Source organism: Lathyrus oleraceus, unplaced genomic scaffold, assembly GCF_024323335.1.
Source record: "Lathyrus oleraceus cultivar Zhongwan6 unplaced genomic scaffold, CAAS_Psat_ZW6_1.0 chrUn0867, whole genome shotgun sequence".
Lineage (NCBI taxonomy): Eukaryota > Viridiplantae > Streptophyta > Magnoliopsida > Fabales > Fabaceae > Lathyrus > Lathyrus oleraceus.
This window is the reverse complement of record NW_026113258.1, coordinates 16,138-29,591: the sequence shown is the minus strand read 5'-3', so window position 1 is coordinate 29,591 and position 13,454 is coordinate 16,138. Positions and strand designations below refer to the sequence as shown.

The 13,454-nt window shown below is 23.3% G+C and overlaps 1 long non-coding RNA gene across 1 annotated transcript; it reads right to left on the bottom strand.

Moving 5' to 3' along the window:
- Positions 1-1,409: 1,409 nt before the first annotated feature.
- Positions 1,410-12,816, bottom strand: LOC127115038 (uncharacterized). The gene is made up of 2 exons (XR_007800667.1): positions 12,191-12,816; positions 1,410-1,574 (listed from the first exon to the last, which is right to left on the bottom strand). It is a non-coding gene; the product is annotated as an uncharacterized LOC127115038 (long non-coding RNA).
- Positions 12,817-13,454: the final 638 nt, after the last annotated feature.

Below are 13,454 nucleotides of genomic sequence, written 5' to 3'. Positions count from 1 at the left end.
TTTGATTTCAAATTAATGAAAAATGGAGACTAATTGTGAGAGGTATGTTAAACAAATGTCTAAATATTATAGGTAAATAAATAAGTATCTTAAAATCATGATCAGAAATACTTAAATGTTAATAATGTGCAAACTTTTGTTTATATATATTAAGTATTTTTTTTATGTTGGACCGACTATTAATACTTTAGTATTAATTTGGATATAAAAACAACAATAAATAATAATATCTATACTTTAATATACTTTATGAAGACTGGCTATTATTTATTTGACTGACTACTAATATCAAATTCTTGATGGTCTACGTTGATAGAATAATAGCACCTCATTGACATAATAATACTATAGAAATCAAGTATCATATATAAATAACTACTTCGAAGAATACTATGATGTAATAACTAAACCGTAATACTTATATGTCTTAAGTATTTAAGTAAGAGTTTCATTCTACCTAGTCTATATGCGTTAACACTTAATAAATAATTTACAAATAATTTATTACGTAAAATAATTTATTCGTAACGTAATTTAGTAAACTAAATTGTTATGTCCAAAAATAAAAATAATATTTATTTAAAACTCATTAAGATAAAATGATTTTTCTAAATAGTTGATACATTATTTTATCCAAAAATCAAAGATATGCATTAAAAATATTTTATTTTATCATATTGAAATATCAAAGAAAAAAATATGGTAAATAATAACGCAAAAATAAAATAATTGATTATTTTTTATGTTATTTCGGGTTAAGCTTGTTAGGTTATAGATAAGTATAAAATCCAAATGCTTGAATATAAAATAGGAAGTAATATTTCTTAAAAAAAGTTATATAAAATTACAATAACCTAAAAAACGAAATGTAAATGGAATTAGGAAGTTATTAAGGTTACAACTGCCCTACGGCCATTATGTGTTATTCTTTTTATTTTAATTATTATATTTTAAAATAAAAAATCTGAAAAAAGAAGTTACTTTTTAAAAGAATAAACAAATATAAAAGAAGAAGTTAAGTGAGGGTATTTGCGGAAGAAATAAAGGCCATACAAAAATCACCTATCCCCTTTCTATATAGTTATAGATATCAAATTCAGGTTTAATGGATTTGGTTCAATCATAATATAAAACCCACTTTATAAACATTGAGATTTTGTAGCTAATTGATTTCAATGAGAGAATCTTCATAAGTAAGGAAAACATGTGTTTTAAACCGTGACTTTTTTAATTCTCCTCAAATTGCAATGACAATTGAAAATTAACCCAAGAATACAAAATATCTTTATTCTCAAGTTTAAATAAACAAATATTTAACAACATAATTGCTAGTCATCCCAAATTATTAATTTTTTCTCATAATTAAATAAAGAAGTTGAATGATCATCCGAAAGAAGTTGAAGAAAAGATTTCAAAATAATATTTCAATAACCAATCTTATTAATATAATTATTATATATGAGATGAATGATTCTCATGTTGAAACTGATTGGTGTGAAGGAAATACAATATAATCAATATTTTAGGGCTTTCGATTACTAGATGGCGGGATGCAACATGGAGCCTTCTTACACCTTTGTGGGTCAGATGGCACTTCTGGTTCACAGCAAGGTTGTAAGCCTTGTATGTTGATAGCGAGAGCACTTGTAATCGCAACAAAAAGCACCAAAAAGCACCAAAAACTTGAAGAACATTTTTATTAATGATTCCATTAAAAAAAAATTTGATTTCAAAGAAATGAAAAATGGAGTACTAATTGTGAGTGGTATGTTAAACAAATGTCTAATATTTATAGGTAAATAAATAAGTATCTTAAACATCATGATCAGAAATACTTAAATGTTAATAATGTGCAACTTTTTGTTTATCATATTAAGTATTTTTTTTATATGTTGACTGACTATTAATACTTTATTATTAATTTGGATATAAAAACAAAACATCATACTATCATATACTTTAATATACTTTATGAAGACTGGCTATTATTATTTATTTGACTGACTACTAATATCAAATTCTCTGATGTCATACGTTGATAGAATAATAGCACCTCATTGACATAATAATACTATAATACTATTAGAAATAAAGTATCATATATAAATAACTACTTCGAAGAATACTTATGATTGTAATAACTCAACCGTAATTACTTAATGTCTTAAGTATTTAAGTTAAGAGTTTCATTCTACCTAGTCTATATGCTTTAACACTTAATAAATAATAGACTAAAATAATTTATTACGTAAAATAATTTATTACGTAAGTAATTTAGTAAAATAAATTGTTATGTCCAAAAATAAAATAATTATTTATTTAGTAACTCATTAAGATAAAATGATTTTTCTCAATAGTTGATACATTATTTTATCCAAAAATCAAAGATAGCATTAAAAATATTTATTTTATCATATTGAAATATCATAGAAAAAAATATGGTAAATAATAACGCCAAACAAAAATAATTGATTATTTTTTATGTTATTTCGGGTTTAAGCTTGTTAGTGTATAGAGAGTATAAAATCCAAAATGCTGAATATAAAATAGGAAGTATATTTCTTTAAAAAAGCTTATATAAAATACAATAACCTAAAAAATCGAAATGTTAAATAGGAATTAGGAAGTTATTTAAGGTTACAACTGCCCTACGACCATTATGTGTTAATTCTTTTTTATTTTAATTATTATTTTTAAATAATAAAACAATATGAAAAAAGAAGTTACTTTTTAAAATAATAAACAAATATAAAAGAAGAAGTTAAGTGAGGGTATTTGCGGAAGAAATAAAGGCCATACAAAAATCACCTATCCCCTTTCTATATAGTTATAGATATCAAATTCAGGTTTAATTGGATTTGGTTCAATCATAATATAAAACCCACTTTATAAACATTGAGATTTGTAGCTAATGATTTCAATGAGAGAATCTTCATAAGTAAGGAAAACATGTTTTAAACCGTGACTTTTTTGAATTCTCCTCAAATTGCAATGACAAATTAAAATTAACCCAAGAATACACAATATCTTTATTCTCAAGTTTAAATAAACAAATATTTAACAACATAATTGCTAGTCATCCAAAATTACTAAATTTTTCTCATAATTAAATAAAAGAAGTTGAATGATCATCCGAAAGAAGTTGAAGAAAGATTTCAAAATAATATTTCAATAACCAATCTTATAAATAATTATTATATATGAGATGAATGATTCTCATGTTGAAAATGATTGGTGTGAAGGAAATACAATATAATCAATATTTTAGGGCTTTCGATTACTAGATGGAGGGATGCAACATGGAGCCTTCTTACACCTTTGTGGGTCACATGGCACTTCTGGTTCACAGCAAGGTTGTAAGCCTTGTATGTTGATAGCGAGAGCACTTGTAATCGCAACAAAAAGCACCAAAAGCACCAAAAACTTGAAGAACATTTTTATTATGATTCCATTATAAAAAACATTTGATTCAAAGAAATGAAAAATGGAGGACTAATTGTGAGTGTATGTTAAACAAATGTCTAAATATTTATAGGTAAATAAATAAGTATCTTAAACATCATGATCAGAAATACTTAAATGTTAATAATGTGCCAACTTTTTGTTTATCATATTAAGTATTTTTTTTATATGTTGACCGTATTAATACTTTATTATTAATTTGGATATAAAAGAAACAAAATAATAATATCATATACTTTAATAATACTTTATGAAGACTGGCTATTATTATTTATTTGACTGACTACTAATATCAAATTCTCTGATGTCATACGTTGATAGAATAATAGCACCTCATTGACAAATAATACTATAATACTATTAGAAATAAAGTATCATATATAAATAACGTACTTCGAAGAATACTTATGATTGTAATAACTCAACCGTAATTACTTATATGTCTTAAGTATTTAAGTTAAGAGTTTCATTCTACCTAGTCTATATGCTTTAACACTTAATAAATAATTACTAAAATAATTTATTACGTAAAATAATTTATTACGTAAAGTAATTTAGTAAAATAAATTGTTATGTCCAAAAATAAAATAATTATTTATTTAGTAACTCATTAAGATAAAATGATTTTTCTCAATAGTTGATACAAAGTTATTTATCCAAAAATCAAAGATATGCATTAAAAATATTTTATTTTATCATATTGAAATATCATAGAAAAAAATATGGTAAATAATAACGCAAAAATAAAATAATTGATTATTTTTGTATGTGATTCGGGTTAAGCTTGTTGAAGTGTTATAGATAAGTATAAAATCCCAAATGCTTGAATATAAAATAGGAAGTAATATTTCTTTAAAAAAAAGTTATTAAAATTACAATAACCTAAAAAATTAAAATGTTAAATAGGAATGAGGAAGTTATTTAAGGTTTCACAACTGCCATACGGCCATTATGTGTTAATTCTGTTTTATTTTAATTATTATTATTTTTAAATAATAAACAAATATGAAAAAAGAAGTTACTTTTTAAAAAAATAAACAAATATAAAAGAAGAAGTTAAGTGAGGGTATTTGCGGAAGAAATAAAGGCCATACAAAAATCACCTATCCCCTATTTCTATATAGTTATAGATATCAAATTCAGGTTTAATTGGATTTGGTTCAATCATAATATAAAACCCACTTTATAAACATAGAGATTTTGTAGCTAATTGATTTCAATGAGAGAATCTTCATAAGTAAGGAAAACATGTGTTTTAAACCGTGACTTTTTTTAATTCTCCTCAAATTGCAATGACAAATTGAAATTAACCCAAGAATAAAAAATATCTTTATTCTCAAGTTTAAATAAACAAATATTTAACAACATAATTGCTAGTCATCCAAAATTACTTAATTTTTTCTCATAATTAAATAAAGAAGTTGAATGATCATCCGAAAGAAGTTGAAGAAAGATTTCAAAATAATATTTCAATAACCAATCTTATTAATATACTATTATATATGAGATGAATGATTCTCATGTTGAAAATGATTGGTGTGAAGGAAATACAATATAATCAATATTTTAGGGCTTTCGATTACTAGATGGCGGGATGCAACATGGAGCCTTCTTACACCTTTGTGGGTCACATGGCACTTCTGGTTCACAGCAAGGTTGTAAGCCTTGTATGTTGATAGCGAGAGCACTTGTAATCGCAACAAAAAGCACCAAAAACTTGAAGAACATTTTTATTAATGATTCCATTATAAAAAAAATTTGATTTCAAAGAATGAAAAATGGAGACTAATTGTGAGTGGTATGTTAAACAAATGTCTAAATATTTATAGGTAAATCAATAAGTATCTTAAACATCATGATCAGAAATACTTAAATGTTAATTGAATGTGCAAACTTTTTGTTTATCATATTAAGTATTTTTTTATATGTTGACTGACTATTAATACTTTATTATTAATTTGGATAGAAAAGAAACAAAAATAATAATATCATATACTTTAATAATACTTTATGAAGACTGGCTATTATTATTTATTTGACTGACTACTAATATCAAATTCTCTGATGTCATACGTTGATAGAATAATAGCACCTCATTGACATAATAATACTATGAAATACTATTAGAAATAAAGTATCATATATAAATAACTACTTCGAAGAATACTTATGATTGTAATAACTCAACCGTAATTACTTATATGTCTTAAGTATTTAAGTTAAGAGTTTCATTCTACCTAGTCTATATGCTTTAACACTTAATAAATAATTAGCTAAAATAATTTATTACGTAAAATAATTTATTACGTAAAGTAATTTAGTAAAATAAATTGTTATGTCCAAAAATAAAATAATTATTTATTTAGTAACTCATTAAGATAAAATGATTTTTCTCAATAGTTGATACATTATTTTATCCAAAAATCAAAGATATGCATTAAAAATATTTTATTTTATCATATTGAAATATCATAGAAAAAAATATGGTAAATAATAACGCAAAAATAAAATAATTGATTATTTTTTTATGTTATTTCGGGTTAAGCTTGTTAGTGTTATAGATAAGTATAAATCCAAAATGCTTGAATATAAAATAGGAAGTAAGTAGTAAGTCGTAATCCAGTGTACGTAAACGTAAGTATAATATTTCTTTAAAAAAAAGTGATATAAAATTACAATAACCTAAAAAATTAAAATGTTAAATAGGAATTAGGAAGTTATTTAAGGTTACAACTGCCATACGACCATTATGTGTTAATTCTTTTTATTTTAATTATTATTATTTTTAAATAATAAACAAATATGAAAAAAGAAGTTACTTTTTAAAATAATAAACAAATATAAAAGAAGAAGTTAAGTGAGGGTATTTGCGGAAGAAATAAAGGCCATACAAAAATCACCTATCCCCTTTCTATATAGTTATAGATATCAAATTCAGGTTTAATTGGATTTGGTTCAATCATAATATAAAACCCACTTTATAAACATTGAGATTTTGTAGCTAATTGATTGCAATGAGAGAATCTTCATAAGTAAGGAAAACATGTGTTTTAAACCGTGACTTTTTTAATTCTCCTCAAATTGCAATGACAAATTGAAAATTAACCCAAGAATAAAAAATATCTTTATTCTCAAGTTTAAATAAACAAATATTTAACAACATAATTGCTAGTCATCCAAAATTACTTAATTTTTTCTCATAATTAAATAAAAGAAGTTGAATGATCATCCGAAAGAAGTTGAAGAAAGATTTCAAAATAATATTTCAATAACCAATCTTATTAATATAATTATTATATATGAGATGAATGATTCTCATGTTGAAAATGATTGGTGTGAAGGAAATACAATATAATCAATATTTTAGGGCTTTCGATTACTAGATGGCGGGATGCAACATGGAGCCTTCTTACACCTTTGTGGGTCACATGGCACTTCTGGTTCACAGCAAGGTTGTAAGCCTTGTATGTTGATAGCGAGAGCACTTGTAATCGCAACAAAAAGCACCAAAAACTTGAAGAACATTTTTATTAATGATTCCATTATAAAAAAATTTGATTTCAAAGAAATGAAAAATGGAGACTAATTGTGAGTGGTATGTTAAACAAATGTCTAAATATTTATAGGTAAATAAATAAGTATCTTAAACATCATGATCAGAAATACTTAAATGTTAATAATGTGCAAACTTTTTGTTTATCATATTAAGTATTTTTTTATATGTTGACTGACTATTAATACTTTATTATTAATTTGGATATAAAAGAAACAAAAATAATAATATCATATACTTTAATAATACTTTATGAAGACTGGCTATTATTATTTATTTGACTGACTACTAATATCAAATTCTCTGATGTCATACGTTGATAGAATAATAGCACCTCATTGACATAATAATACTATGAAATACTATTAGAAATAAAGTATCATATATAAATAACTACTTCGAAGAATACTTATGATTGTAATAACTCAACCGTAATTACTTATATGTCTTAAGTATTTAAGTTAAGAGTTTCATTCTACCTAGTCTATATGCTTTAACACTTAATAAATAATTAGCTAAAATAATTTATTACGTAAAATAATTTATTACGTAAAGTAATTTAGTAAAATAAATTGTTATGTCCAAAAATAAAATAATTATTTATTTAGTAACTCATTAAGATAAAATGATTTTTCTCAATAGTTGATACATTATTTTATCCAAAAATCAAAGATATGCATTAAAAATATTTTATTTTATCATATTGAAATATCATAGAAAAAAATATGGTAAATAATAACGCAAAAATAAAATAATTGATTATTTTTTTATGTTATTTCGGGTTAAGCTTGTTAGTGTTATAGATAAGTATAAAATCCAAAATGCTTGAATATAAAATAGGAAGTAATATTTCTTTAAAAAAAGTTATATAAAATAACAATAACCTAAAAAATTAAAATGTTAAATTGGAATTAGGAAGTTATTTAAGGTTACAACTGCCATACGACCATTATGTGTTAATTCTTTTTTATTTTAATTATTATTATTTTTAAATAATAAACAAATATGAAAAAAGAAGTTACTTTTTAAAATAATAAACAAATATAAAAGAAGAAGTTAAGTGAGGGTATTTGCGGAAGAAATAGAGGCCATACAAAAATCACCTATCCCCTTTCTATATAGTTATAGATATCAAATTCAGGTTTAATTGGATTTGGTTCAATCATAATATAAAACCCACTTTATAAACATTGAGATTTTGTAGCTAATTGATTTCAATGAGAGAATCTTCATAAGTAAGGAAAACATGTGTTTTAAACCGTGACTTTTTTGAATTCTCCTCAAATTGCAATGACAAATTGAAAATTAACCCAAGAATACAAAATATCTTTATTCTCAAGTTTAAATAAACAAATATTTAACAACATAGTTGCTAGTCATCCAAAATTACTAAATTTTTTCTCATAATTAAATAAAAGAAGTTGAATGATCATCCGAAAGAAGTTGAAGAAAGATTTCAAAATAATATTTCAATAACCAATCTTATTAATATAATTATTATATATGAGATGAATGATTCTCATGTTGAAAATGATTGGTGTGAAGGAAATACAATATAATCAATATTTTAGGGCTTTCGATTACTAGATGGCGGGATGCAACATGGAGCCTTCTTACACCTTTGTGGGTCACATGGCACTTCTGGTTCACAGCAAGGTTGTAAGCCTTGTATGTTGATAGCGAGAGCACTTGTAATCGCAACAAAAAGCACCAAAAACTTGAAGAACATTTTTATTAATGATTCCATTATAAAAAAAAATTGATTTCAAAGAAATGAAAAATGGAGACTAATTGTGAGTGGTATGTTAAACAAATGTCTAAATATTTATAGGTAAATAAATAAGTATCTTAAACATCATGATCAGAAATACTTAAATGTTAATAATGTGCAAACTTTTTGTTTATCATATTAAGTATTTTTTTTATATGTTGACTGACTATTAATACTTTATTATTAATTTGGATATAAAAGAAACAAAAATAATAATATCATATACTTTAATAATACTTTATGAAGAATGGCTATTATTATTTATTTGACTGACTACTAATATCAAATTCTCTGATGTCATACGTTGATAGAATAATAGCACCTCATTGACATAATAATACTATGAAATACTATTAGAAATAAAGTATCATATATAAATAACTACTTCGAAGAATACTTATGATTGTAATAACTCAACCGTAATTACTTATATGTCTTAAGTATTTAAGTTAAGAGTTTCATTCTACCTAGTCTATATGCTTTAACACTTAATAAATAATTAGCTAAAATAATTTATTACGTAAAATAATTTATTACGTAAAGTAATTTAGTAAAATAAATTGTTATGTCCAAAAATAAAATAATTATTTATTTAGTAACTCATTAAGATAAAATGATTTTTCTCAATAGTTGATACATTATTTTATCCAAAAATCAAAGATATGCATTAAAAATATTTTATTTTATCATATTGAAATATCATAGAAAAAAATATGGTAAATAATAACGCAAAAATAAAATAATTGATTTTTTTTTATGTTATTTCGGGTTAAGCTTGTTAGTGTTATAGATAAGCATAAAATCCAAAATGCTTGAATATAAAATAGGAAGTAATATTTCTTTAAAAAAAGTTATATAAAATAACAATAACCTAAAAAATTAAAATGTTAAATTGGAATTAGGAAGTTATTTAAGGTTACAACTGCCATACGACCATTATGTGTTAATTCTTTTTTATTTTAATTATTATTATTTTTAAATAATAAACAAATATGAAAAAAGAAGTTACTTTTTAAAATAATAAACAAATATAAAAGAAGAAGTTAAGTGAGGGTATTTGCGGAAGAAATAGAGGCCATACAAAAATCACCTATCCCCTTTCTATATAGTTATAGATATCAAATTCAGGTTTAATTGGATTTGGTTCAATCATAATATAAAACCCACTTTATAAACATTGAGATTTTGTAGCTAATTGATTTCAATGAGAGAATCTTCATAAGTAAGGAAAACATGTGTTTTAAACCGTGACTTTTTTGAATTCTCCTCAAATTGCAATGACAAATTGAAAATTAACCCAAGAATACAAAATATCTTTATTCTCAAGTTTAAATAAACAAATATTTAACAACATAATTGCTAGTCATCCAAAATTACTAAATTTTTTCTCATAATTAAATAAAAGAAGTTGAATGATCATCCGAAAGAAGTTGAAGAAAGATTTCAAAATAATATTTCAATAACCAATCTTATTAATATAATTATTATATATGAGATGAATGATTCTCATGTTGAAAATGATTGGTGTGAAGGAAATACAATATAATCAATATTTTAGGGCTTTCGATTACTAGATGGCGGGATGCAACATGGAGCCTTCTTACACCTTTGTGGGTCACATGGCACTTCTGGTTCACAGCAAGGTTGTAAGCCTTGTATGTTGATAGCGAGAGCACTTGTAATCGCAACAAAAAGCACCAAAAACTTGAAGAACATTTTTATTAATGATTCCATTATAAAAAAAAATTGATTTCAAAGAAATGAAAAATGGAGACTAATTGTGAGTGGTATGTTAAACAAATGTCTAAATATTTATAGGTAAATAAATAAGTATCTTAAACATCATGATCAGAAATACTTAAATGTTAATAATGTGCAAACTTTTTGTTTATCATATTAAGTATTTTTTTTATATGTTGACTGACTATTAATACTTTATTATTAATTTGGATATAAAAGAAACAAAAATAATAATATCATATACTTTAATAATACTTTATGAAGAATGGCTATTATTATTTATTTGACTGACTACTAATATCAAATTCTCTGATGTCATACGTTGATAGAATAATAGCACCTCATTGACATAATAATACTATGAAATACTATTAGAAATAAAGTATCATATATAAATAACTACTTCGAAGAATACTTATGATTGTAATAACTCAACCGTAATTACTTATATGTCTTAAGTATTTAAGTTAAGAGTTTCATTCTACCTAGTCTATATGCTTTAACACTTAATAAATAATTAGCTAAAATAATTTATTACGTAAAATAATTTATTACGTAAAGTAATTTAGTAAAATAAATTGTTATGTCCAAAAATAAAATAATTATTTATTTAGTAACTCATTAAGATAAAATGATTTTTCTCAATAGTTGATACATTATTTTATCCAAAAATCAAAGATATGCATTAAAAATATTTTATTTTATCATATTGAAATATCATAGAAAAAAATATGGTAAATAATAACGCAAAAATAAAATAATTGATTATTTTTTTATGTTATTTCGGGTTAAGCTTGTTAGTGTTATAGATAAGCATAAAATCCAAAATGCTTGAATATAAAATAGGAAGTAATATTTCTTTAAAAAAAAGTTATATAAAATAACAATAACCTAAAAAATTAAAACGTTAAATTGGAATTAGGAAGTTATTTAAGGTTACAACTGCCATACGACCATTATGTGTTAATTCTTTTTTATTTTAATTATTATTATTTTTAAATAATAAACAAATATGAAAAAAGAAGTTACTTTTTAAAATAATAAACAAATATAAAAGAAGAAGTTAAGTGAGGGTATAAATTTTATTTTTTTTTATTTATTATTTAGTTTTTTTATTTGCGGAAGAAATAGAGGCCATACAAAATCACCTATCCCCTTTCTATATAGTTATAGATATCAAATTCAGGTTTAATTGGATTTGGTTCAATCATAATATAAAACCCACTTTATAAACATTGAGATTTTGTAGCTAATTGATTTCAATGAGAGAATCTTCATAAGTAAGGAAAACATGTGTTTTAAACCGTGACTTTTTTGAATTCTCCTCAAATTGCAATGACAAATTGAAAATTAACCCAAGAATACAAAATATCTTTATTCTCAAGTTTAAATAAACAAATATTTAACAACATAATTGCTAGTCATCCAAAATTACTAAATTTTTTCTCATAATTAAATAAAAGAAGTTGAATGATCATCCGAACGAAGTTGAAGAAAGATTTCAAAATAATATTTCAATAACCAATCTTATTAATATAATTATTATATATGAGATGAATGATTCTCATGTTGAAAATGATTGGTGTGAAGGTAATACAATATAATCAATATTTTAGGGCTTACGATTACTAGATGGAGGGATGCAACATGGAGCCTTCTTACACCTTTGTGGGTCACATGGCACTTCTGGTTCACAGCAAGGTTGTAAGCCTTGTATGTTGATAGCGAGAGCACTTGTAATCGCAACAAAAAGCACCAAAAACTTGAAGAACATTTTTATTAATGATTCCATTATAAAAAAATTTGATTTCAAAGAAATGAAAAATGGAGACTAATTGTGAGTGGTATGTTAAACAAATGTCTAAATATTTATAGGTAAATAAATAAGTATCTTAAACATCATGATCAGAAATACTTAAATGTTAATAATGTGCAAACTTTTTGTTTATCATATTAAGTATTTTTTTTATATGTTGACCGACTATTAATACTTTATTATTAATTTGGATATAAAAGAAACAAAAATAATAATATCATATACTTTAATAATACTTTATGAAGACTGGCTATTATTATTTATTTGACTGACTACTAATATCAAATTCTCTGATGTCATACGTTGATAGAATAATAGCACCTCATTGACATAATAATACTATGAAATACTATTAGAAATAAAGTATCATATATAAATAACTACTTCGAAGAATACTTATGATTGTAATAACTCAACCGTAATTACTTATATGTCTTAAGTATTTAAGTTAAGAGTTTCATTCTACCTAGTCTATATGCTTTAACATTTAATAAATAATTTACTAAAATAATTTATTACGTAAAATATTTTATTACGTAAAGTAATTTAGTAAAATAAATTGTTATGTCCAAAAATAAAGTAATTATTTATTTAATAACTCATTAAGATAAAATGATTTTTCTCAATAGTTGATACATTATTTTATCCAAAAATCAAAGATATGCATTAAAAATATTTTATTTTATCATATTGAAATATCAAAGAAAAAAATTTGGTAAATAATAACGCAAAAATAAAATAATTGATTATTTTTTTATGTTATTTCGGGTTAAGCTTGTTAGTGTTATAGATAAGTATAAAATCCAAAATGCTTGAATATAAAATAGGAAGTAATATTTCTTTAAAAAAAAGCTAATTAAAATTACAATAACCTAAAAAATTAAAATGTTAAATAGGAATTAGGAAGTTATTTAAGGTTACAACTGCCATACGACCGTTATGTGTTAATTCTATTTTATTTTAATTATTATTATTTTTAAATAATAAACAAATATGAAAAAAGAAGTTACTTTTTAAAATAATAAACAAATATAAAAGAAGAAGTTAAGTGAGGGTATTTGCGGAAGAAATAAAGGCCATACAAAAATCACCTATCCCCTTTCTATATAGTT